Source organism: Populus alba, chromosome 6 (genome assembly GCF_005239225.2).
Source record: "Populus alba chromosome 6, ASM523922v2, whole genome shotgun sequence".
Lineage (NCBI taxonomy): Eukaryota > Viridiplantae > Streptophyta > Magnoliopsida > Malpighiales > Salicaceae > Populus > Populus alba.
In genome coordinates, this window is record NC_133289.1 from 5,382,435 (window position 1) to 5,391,699 (window position 9,265).

The following is a 9,265-nucleotide window of genomic DNA, read 5'->3' on the forward strand; positions in this document are numbered from 1 at the left end:
GAGGAGATTAGTGGGATCAAGAAAAATAGTCAGCTTTCTGTAAAAATAGTTGTAGTTAGAGAATTGCTAAGAAAAATAATAATAAAAAAACAATTAAAGATGGAGTTTGGTGGGGCTCAGTTTTCTTAGGCCCAATATTCTTCTTGGGATTGGTGGTAAAAAGGACCTCAAATCCGCTATAAGTACCAGCCTTTCTCACCCTAAACCCACACACACACCACCTCTCTTTCATGGTCTCTCTCTTTTATCCCTATATATTTTGAATTATCTTTTCTCTCTTTGCAGTTAGCCCTCCTGCCCTTCCCTTCTCTTTACAAACCTTGCTAGGGTTTGTTTATGGAGGGCCTTGAAGCTCCTAAAATACTTAAATCTAAGTTTTGCGGTGGTCTATATGTGACCCTCTTGGTATTCTTCCACAGCTTTCTTGAACTGCACCTATTTGAATATTGTTGTTGATGTTGCCGTGCATGTACATATCACATTGTATTTTTGTTGCGGTTCAATAAAGCTGTGGGAAGATACAAACAGGATCAAAGAAAGTTAATGTTTCTTCATCGGGCCCTGCATCAATGATCAGTGTATAAGGTCTCTGATCCTTTTCTTTTTGCTTGATATACGATCTCTTGGATCCAGTTGATTTTAGGGTTTTTGTGAAAACAAATTGTGTGATGTTAATTGATGCTCATGATGACTTCGACAATCTCTTGTTTCTTGCAAGTTTCATGCTTTGAAGGAGAACGAAGAAGGGGTGGGTGAATTACCTCTGATCAGTCTTTCTACTCAAAGGGTTTTCCATTCTTGAATGAAATGGCATTTCCGATCCACCAATATGGAAGAAACAAGATTTCTTTAATATTTATTCGTGTTTTAATGCTATTTTTTGTTGATTATTCTGATTTTCTCATGTTAAAACAGATCTTACAGTGTTAATGATTATGTTTTGCACTACAGATAATCACAGAGTATCTTGGACGCATAGCTTCCTTCCAACAGTGTCCTTCCATTTGTACTTGCATCAAAAGGAGACCACACAAAGATAGATTTATTTGGTATAGATATACTCTTCACGAATCATTCTTTTTTACTTCAGATTCTTGTCTCTGCTTAATATCTTTTGATGACAAGTAAGATTTTGGATTTTTTTAGTTGATTTTACAGCACAGTAGTAGTGTTTTAGATTCACTAGGTAAAAATCTTGTACTGATAATACTATTAGTTTACAGGGCCATATATATACTTTGATCGCCCAATATAATGTGTTTGTACCGTGTCGGTTGATGCAGTAATAGTCAACTGCAGTCTTTTTTTTTCTTGTATACATCCGATCTGAAGATTCCTTTTCGTGACGAGGGTGATATGTAGTCTGTTGTTGATTTGCCTCGCTGTTTTTTGTTCAAATATAAACTAAGCTTTACTGTGTATATATCATGCTGGGCATGGCATCTTCGATCAAATTAAATGAGGCTTGCTTTTTTAGCTATAGGATATATGGACCACACAAGGTTGCTATATTGCCTTCTCAGTATATATGGAATCAACCATCACCTACAAGCCCCCAATTTCAACACTAACTCCATTGCTAATGTTAGGTGGAGATTTAATGGAAAGCCCATAAACACAGAGAAATGAAACTTGTGTAACACTTGCTTTATTTGGATTTCTAGCTGTAAATGAAACAAACAGGATTGGAGTTGAAATAGTGCCAAACGAAGGCTTGTAGAAGCTAGAAATTAGTTTTCTTTTTCAAACTAAATGGGTACGTAGACAAGTAAGGGCAATTAAGGAAATATATGATCTACAGGGAACAAAACTTACACTTTTTTAATCAGATCATAGGGTTCATGCCTTCTCCTTTGGATGGTAGAGACAATATATCTTTCTTCTATGGACAAATGACTCTCGCATGAACACCTTTCATGAGCCATATAAATGATGACATTCCTGATTCTCAGATGCAAAATTAAGCTTCTGTCCGTGAATAGTACACAACAATGTAAAGAACGTGATGGTGATTAAAAAAAAAGAAAGTTGGGTCTAGTTTCTCATGAACTTAGCTGGAAAAACACATCAAATTAAGGGGAACTGAATGATCCATCCAATTGTTATAGGCCATCTTTTTTGGGTTATATATATAAAATTACATTTTGGGATGCATCTCTTAATGTGGCTGACTAATCCAACGCATATTTTGATTAATTAATCATCAATCTTTTTTTGTTAGCTGTAAGCAATTAAATAACATAATCATACATTATAATCAATCAAGGATGACCCTTTGCCTTATTCTTTTCATTTCAATAGTGTCGTGAATTCTTAATTATATTATTACCTTCTCTTTAGAGGGGGACATGCTTATTATTTCCACTAATCATGCTCTCTTAAAGGAAAACAATTAGGATCACACACAGGATCTGGCTTGTCTTATTTAATATACATTTAGCTTTTCTTTAGAGGAGAAAGAGTTGGAAAAGCTAGATTTTCTTGTGCTTTGTGAACGTGAAAGGAGATGTGGGAATTAAAGAATACTTAACCACAAGAAAATATATAATTGTTGAAAATCGATGCACATTCTGCTTTGGTGCTGTAACTTTTGTCTCGGTGCTTAGATTATTAATTTGATGAATTCGGTAGTCATTTCATTAATTATTTTAAAGGTCTAATTAATTGATAAGCTTTATTATCTCTTTTGTTTTGAGACAAGAAAGAGAATAAAAGCTGACATGCACCCTTAATTATATGTTATTTTAAAACAATTTCAATTTCTTTTTTCTTAATGACAAATGCCACCTGATTACTGTATTGTGTTGGGCTGAGCAAAAACGCACTCTTGCGTTCTTTATTTTTAAAATAAAAAACAATAATTTTATTTTTATAAGATTATCAAAAGCTGTACTTGTAGGACGACGATACTAAACAGGAAGCGGGTTTGTATTTAATTTATTTTTTATATACAAGGGCAGTGTCCCAAACGTGGGCAAGTGCTTGGTTTCAAGTTTTTCAGCTGTAAAATTACTTGCATGCATGCATATAGATGCCAACATTAATTTTGTTTAAAAGCAGGCAAATGGGATTTACACAAATTGGCATGGAGGAGGTCATTAACTCAAATAAAAATAAATTAAAAAGCTTAAATTAATGCCTCCGTTGGAATTAAGTAATTTCTCTTGATGCTAGCTCCCCCACTTCTTTTATTTGCAAGGATCGAAATAGCCCCATTTGGAGAGTCAGCACAGATTATAATTTACGAGGAAATCCATCATATCCTTTTCCTGATTTAGTTTTTTTGAGGTTGCCAGCCCCTAGTATTCGAGTTGTCCCGACTAATCTAGTAGTCGTCCTGAGTCGCATACCTGGCAGTGACAGGTATGGCTATCAATAGGTGTTGCTGCGTATACAATAACTCGAAACCGAGACCTTGTTTAAGCACAACAAGCTATTTACCACTTGAACCAACCCCGTTGATTTTCCCTGACTTAGTTGGCACACAACAGAATCTCAAAGTTAGAATCATAGTTGGCAATATAGGCTAAACTAAAGTAAAGTCTCAGCACCGAGAGTTGCAACCATGCATAAACAGTAACATATATTCTTCTCTTTTACACGGTAGTAAGTACTGATCATTCATGGCAGTTGATTTTTTGTTCGTACACGTTTTTTAACCAAACTTTTCATCCTTTTACTTTCTTTTTAGGGTCAACAAAGTTTCCATTTATCGTTGTTGTTGTGCACTCTCACATCAAATAAAAAGGCAAAGGTAGCTTTTGCATTTCATATGATGCTTCATGACCAATTGTTCTAATCGTAGAGCAGCATTAGTTTTGTATCAATAGCGACGTGACTGTTCCGTTTCCCCACCACATGGAAGCAGCGCGCGATATTATTGCTTGGCTCTGCCATTTCCCTTTCATGTTCCCCGTAGTTAATTTCCAGAGTGTACTCTTTTAGTTTATGTGACAAGTTGATTTTTCTTTTCATATCAACTGATATTACATAGCATCTATCCTTGGTTATATACAAATAATTACGCACATACATGTATTAAGTTGTAGTTTTGAGTTTGTGACCTAGCAGTGGAAAGGATTTATTTTCTTTTTCTATACTCGGGTTCGATCGTGTATGTTTGTCACCCCCACAATGTCTTACTTGTCTATTGAACTTGCATGATGTTTAATAGATCCGAAAATTAATCATGATGTATGCAAACTGACCCGAATACTTCAGATTATTAAAAATAAAAAATAAAAAAAATGTAGTTCAATATCCATATAATGTGGGCACATGGGGCAAGCTAGTCTGTTGTGATTGTTTCAATTGTACCATCAGTGATTCATACACAATGCTCAACCGATCTTATGGTGTAATGAGCTTGATTATGACGTTTTTGGCTGCTGCTAATGGTCCTTCATTATGATTATGTGACCTGGAGTTAAGTTGCAGTTAAAAGCGAGTGAAATGGGGAATTATGAACTCCTGTATATCCAGTTAATTGGTAGATTTAAATTAAAGCTAACTATTCAACAAGGGAATCTTTCGTGGCTAAATTCTTCCCAAATAGAGGATAAGGTCTCTTACTTTTAGGGAAATTAATAGGGGGCCAGTTATCCCATGTTAATTAGCCATAACCCTCTTTTCTTTTTTCTCAAAAGAAGTGTCGCATCTTTTTTTATTCGGTGCTTAAAATGTCGCATCTTCTACCAAAACAATGCTGTATATGTGATAGCTTTAGTTTTGCTTAAATACATGTCAAAAGAACAGAGAATGCATCAATTGAAATCTAATTAAGATGGATTGTGGAGATATAAATGGAAGATCGATCGCCATAGAACATCATCTAATAAATATTGCAAACAATGCTCCTCAACTGTGAAACAATAAGTACAGTATATTTTGTTGTAAATTCTTACCGCCGAGAACCTGATCTTGAAGCATAACTCATTACATATATGATTGTCAAAAGAGTAGTTTCATGAAGAATTATTTCACCTCATTAATTATTAAAGAGTACTGTGGTGCTGGGAGATCGTACCTTGGTATGATGCCCTGGCTAGCTTTCCACATCTCTTCAGCTTTCAGCCTTCATATATAAAGGAGGTGATCATTGCAAACCATTAGTTCTTTTCTTTTTGTAACGTGGTTGTTAGGTTTCCTAGCTAGCTAGACATCTCCTTGGTGGCTTTCTTATGCAGTAACTTTGGAATTTTCTTGATAAGATCATTTCACACATCCAACAAAAAAAAAAGGAGGTGATGGCAAGAAGAATAGGTCATATTCGCTACAGAGAAAACACTTCCAAGGACATGTGAGAAGCCATTTACTTGAGAAACCAGGCTATGTACGAAAAATGGTAAAAACAGTCTTGTTCTATACCTAATGGCCAAACCAATCAGCCTGAACGCCATCCCACTATAGAAATTTGGACGATTGTCCATAGTTGGGTCAGCACTTCAGAGATTCGTTGTTGTTTTTGGAAACGAAAGCTTGCTTCAGCTTTCATCTCGAATGCTCCATGGACAACAATATTCATGCATTGCGAAAAATATATACACCAGTTCATAAACATTTGAATTATTGCTGCTCTTTTACCTTTAGCTGCCATGTTGTCTATTCGCACAAAGCTGACTTCAACGAATACTAATGGACGAGGCATCTCTTGAATGCTAAATGAATGTTAATGGTCTAATATTATTCAGTGCATTAACAATATTTATCTTGAGGTGTTGAACAGGTCTGCCATGCCCCCCTGTCTGCCCTATTATAAACTAGTTTTGGTGGACCTGCCCCTTCATCAGCATTCTTTCATACTCAACATTAAAAGCAATAGGCTTTTCATATTTCATTATTTGCATCAGGTAAAGATTCCCTTAACAAAGCTTCATTGTCTAATGGGCCTTTTCCCTATTTCACTTATGTTAATCCACTGTGAACACACAACCAGCCTTTGGAGTTTTAGTTCTTCCTTCAAACCAAGAACTATCCCTTGCAATGCATGAGATTTAGGAAAATTAAACAAGAAAACTTGTTTCAAATCCTTCTATATCTACTATATATTTGGAATAAATCAAGGGCTCGATCTAGTATTTTCAACTGTGTCAAGAAATTAAATAAATAAATAAAGGTTTCAATGTTGTAATCAAATTTGACGGGATCTAATTGATTTGGGGCAGATCATTTATAAATGCTTAAGACCTAGAAAGCCTAAGATGGTAAGCAGCAGTATATGATATTTGATCTGTAATGATGAGATTAGCTACTTGCCGGAGGCAATTTACTTTTTATTTATTTGGCTGTAACAAGCCAATGAGATTTTTCTGCACGTTGCTGATTGTCCTTGATTGGTTAAACCCCATCTGGTCATCATAACATGCCAAGCATCATAGTAGAAACAAAATTGGTACCATATATATGATCTCTAAACTGAAAATTAAACTGTTCTACATCATTTCTTGTAGCCTGTAATAAAATATATGCCTTGAATCCTCGAAACAGTTTGAACGTACAAAATTGATCTAAGAGACCAAAAAAAGAAAAACATCCTAGAAATGAAGAGGAATTTACGTTGTATTTCGATCAAGATTGCTTGAAATTAGAAAACAAAATTACCTTATTCGTGGAAATTAAAAAAGAAAAACTAAAAGAGAGAGATAATTAGGAATCCCGACAGCCAGACCCCAAGTTGCAATGATTCTCTGCAACTTAACACTGAATCAAGAATTATATAAAGAATTATGGGAATTTTCATGGACTGCAATGCAGAACCTAGTACAAAGGCTTCGAGTTAGATATCAAGATTCAAAAGAACAATAATAATTGTGTAGGTTTGTACAAGTTGAGATCATCAGCTAAATTAACAACTGAGAAATGTAATCAAAACCCAATAATTTATACATTATTGTATAAATGCACAAATCTTCAACTACCAGAAAAGTGGGGGGAGAGAGAGAGAGAGTGGAGAAGAGGTAGAAAAAACACTGATGTCAGAATGTGGAAGAGTGGTTAAAAATGATGTCAACAAAGTGACAAAGTTAAACCTTTTTCACGGAAACGTAGGCGATCATGTTAGAAATGAACCAAAAAACCAACAGGAAGAACTATCATCGTTAACAACAAAAAGGAAAGGTAGGGAATCTTCCCTGCGAGGAACACAAAACACAACTCCTTTTCTTTCCCCCTCACAATTTTGATTCAATGACCATTATTTATGTTAATCTTAGGGAAAGTTGAATTTCCAATTACTAAATAGGACTTCAAAATGTTCTGTTACTCTCTTCATGCATGGTTTAAATTGTTTGAAGCCTAATTTCTCCTCTCTAACAGCAAAAAGGGGGAAGTTTTGGTGAAGATATCATAGAGGATGAAACCCCGTATCATAATTCATCACAAAAACCAAATCTTTGTCAAGAATTCTCATGGATTAGAAGAGAATTTTCCTTACAAAACAAGAAGAAGAAATTAAAGCCATTAAAAAAGTTATGCAAAAAAAGGGTCTAAATTACAAGAGATTACCATGATCCATGCAAGGAGGAAGATGATCAAAGCTTCTTGGATGCAGTCCATGGGAGAGATCTTGACCATAAAAGAAAGAAACAGATCGCCCCAAAAAATCCTGAGTTGCCATGTTCTCCCACGGCTTTCTTGAGCTTCCATGGTGCTAGCTAGCTAAATGTGAATAACTATACAGATATATAGTGATCTATATATACACACACACACAAGTTAAGCATGGCAAGGAAGTTCAAGAAAGCTGTGGAAAAGCATGACCAGGACTTGCAAAATTAAATAAAAAACCTTCAAATCTTCTCAGATCTCACATCCCTTTAATTTTGGTTTTCTTGAATGGAAAATGTAGTGAGAGAAAGAATTGAAGAGAGAGAGGGAGATGGAGCATGCCCATACAAAATATAATGGACCACTCTAGCATACATATGATCTTGCAACCAGCTTTATAGAGAAGAAGAGTAGGGTTCCCTTCACTCACAAGAGAACATTTTACTCGCAAAAAGCCCACTTTTAATAGTGAGTGCGCGGTGGGGTACATATAAGTCCTTCTGATTGGTATATAAAAACAAAACAAAACAAGATTTTTACAATTATATAGGTGTATGTGTGAGAATGATTGTGATGAGATTATTTTTTTTAGGAAAAAATAATTGTTAAGGTAAAAGATAAAAACTCATTCAAGTTTTGAGATTTGAAGTGGGGGTTCCGAACTTTTTAATGAAGTGACATATTTTTGTCCAATGAGTTCCATGTAAATATATGCTAATTAGTCTTGGTTTTGATATAAATTCGACAAAATAATCTATTTAAATTTATATGTCTTACATAAATATTTTTATTTTTGTTTCTAGACCGATAATATTTTCGATTTGGGTGTCTAAATCACTATTTTATTCAAAAACTTAATGAGAAAAAGATAAATTAAAGAATTGTTTGATATTTGAGTGTTCATCTGGTAAAATTTACAAGTGTGGAAATAAGAATAGATAAGTGAAAGAGGAGAATTATGGGTTGGATTTTGGAAAAAATAGAAAAAAAAATATCAATAATCATTAAAAGGGGAAATTAACAAAATTAACAAGAACATCCCATCCCCGTCACATGCAACCATGTGAGCAAGATCTCTTTTTTATTTTATTGGTAACTAAAGGTACGTATGGGTTGTTTATGGTCCCCCAATCGTTATGCTTTTTCTTTATCCTACACATTAACTTATGTATAACAATTTACGTGATCATCATAAATCATGACAGTGAGAATATCCATGTTCGAGAACCTCTTTTTTAATGCAAATTTATATTGTTCTAGACATCCAACAACAAAGAGATGTTAATTAATGATTTATTTTTATTATGCTTAATTATGATATGATGTTTTAAGGTTTATTTGAAAGTGTGATATAAGTTATTTTTTTAAAATATTTTTTATTTGAAAATATATCAAAATAAAATTTAATTTTGATATCAGTACATTAAAAAAAATTAAAAATATAAAAAATATAATTTAAAATTTAATAAAAAATCAGTTCAATTGCAACTAGAGACATGGCCTTACTATAACTTCGCAGCTAGAATACTTACAAACAAAATAGGTGAAGGGTGTGGACCCAAAAAAAAGAAGACTTCGTGTAGTTTTTACAAGAAGGTTGAAAGAAAGATTAAGTGTTTTCACGAAGGTTGAACAACAAAAATGTTGTTATTTAAAGCAATTACATCTTAATTTGTTTAAAATAAGGTGTCCCTTCAAGCGTGATAAACAACAAAAATAT

At 34.0% G+C, this 9,265-nt stretch overlaps 1 long non-coding RNA gene across 1 annotated transcript; it reads left to right on the plus strand.

Annotated features, from left to right (window-relative positions):
- Positions 1-212: 212 nt before the first annotated feature.
- LOC118032586 (uncharacterized) lies at positions 213-1,421 on the plus strand. Its single transcript, XR_004684674.2, has 2 exons — positions 213-585; positions 719-1,421. It is a non-coding gene; the product is annotated as an uncharacterized lncRNA (long non-coding RNA).
- Positions 1,422-9,265: the final 7,844 nt, after the last annotated feature.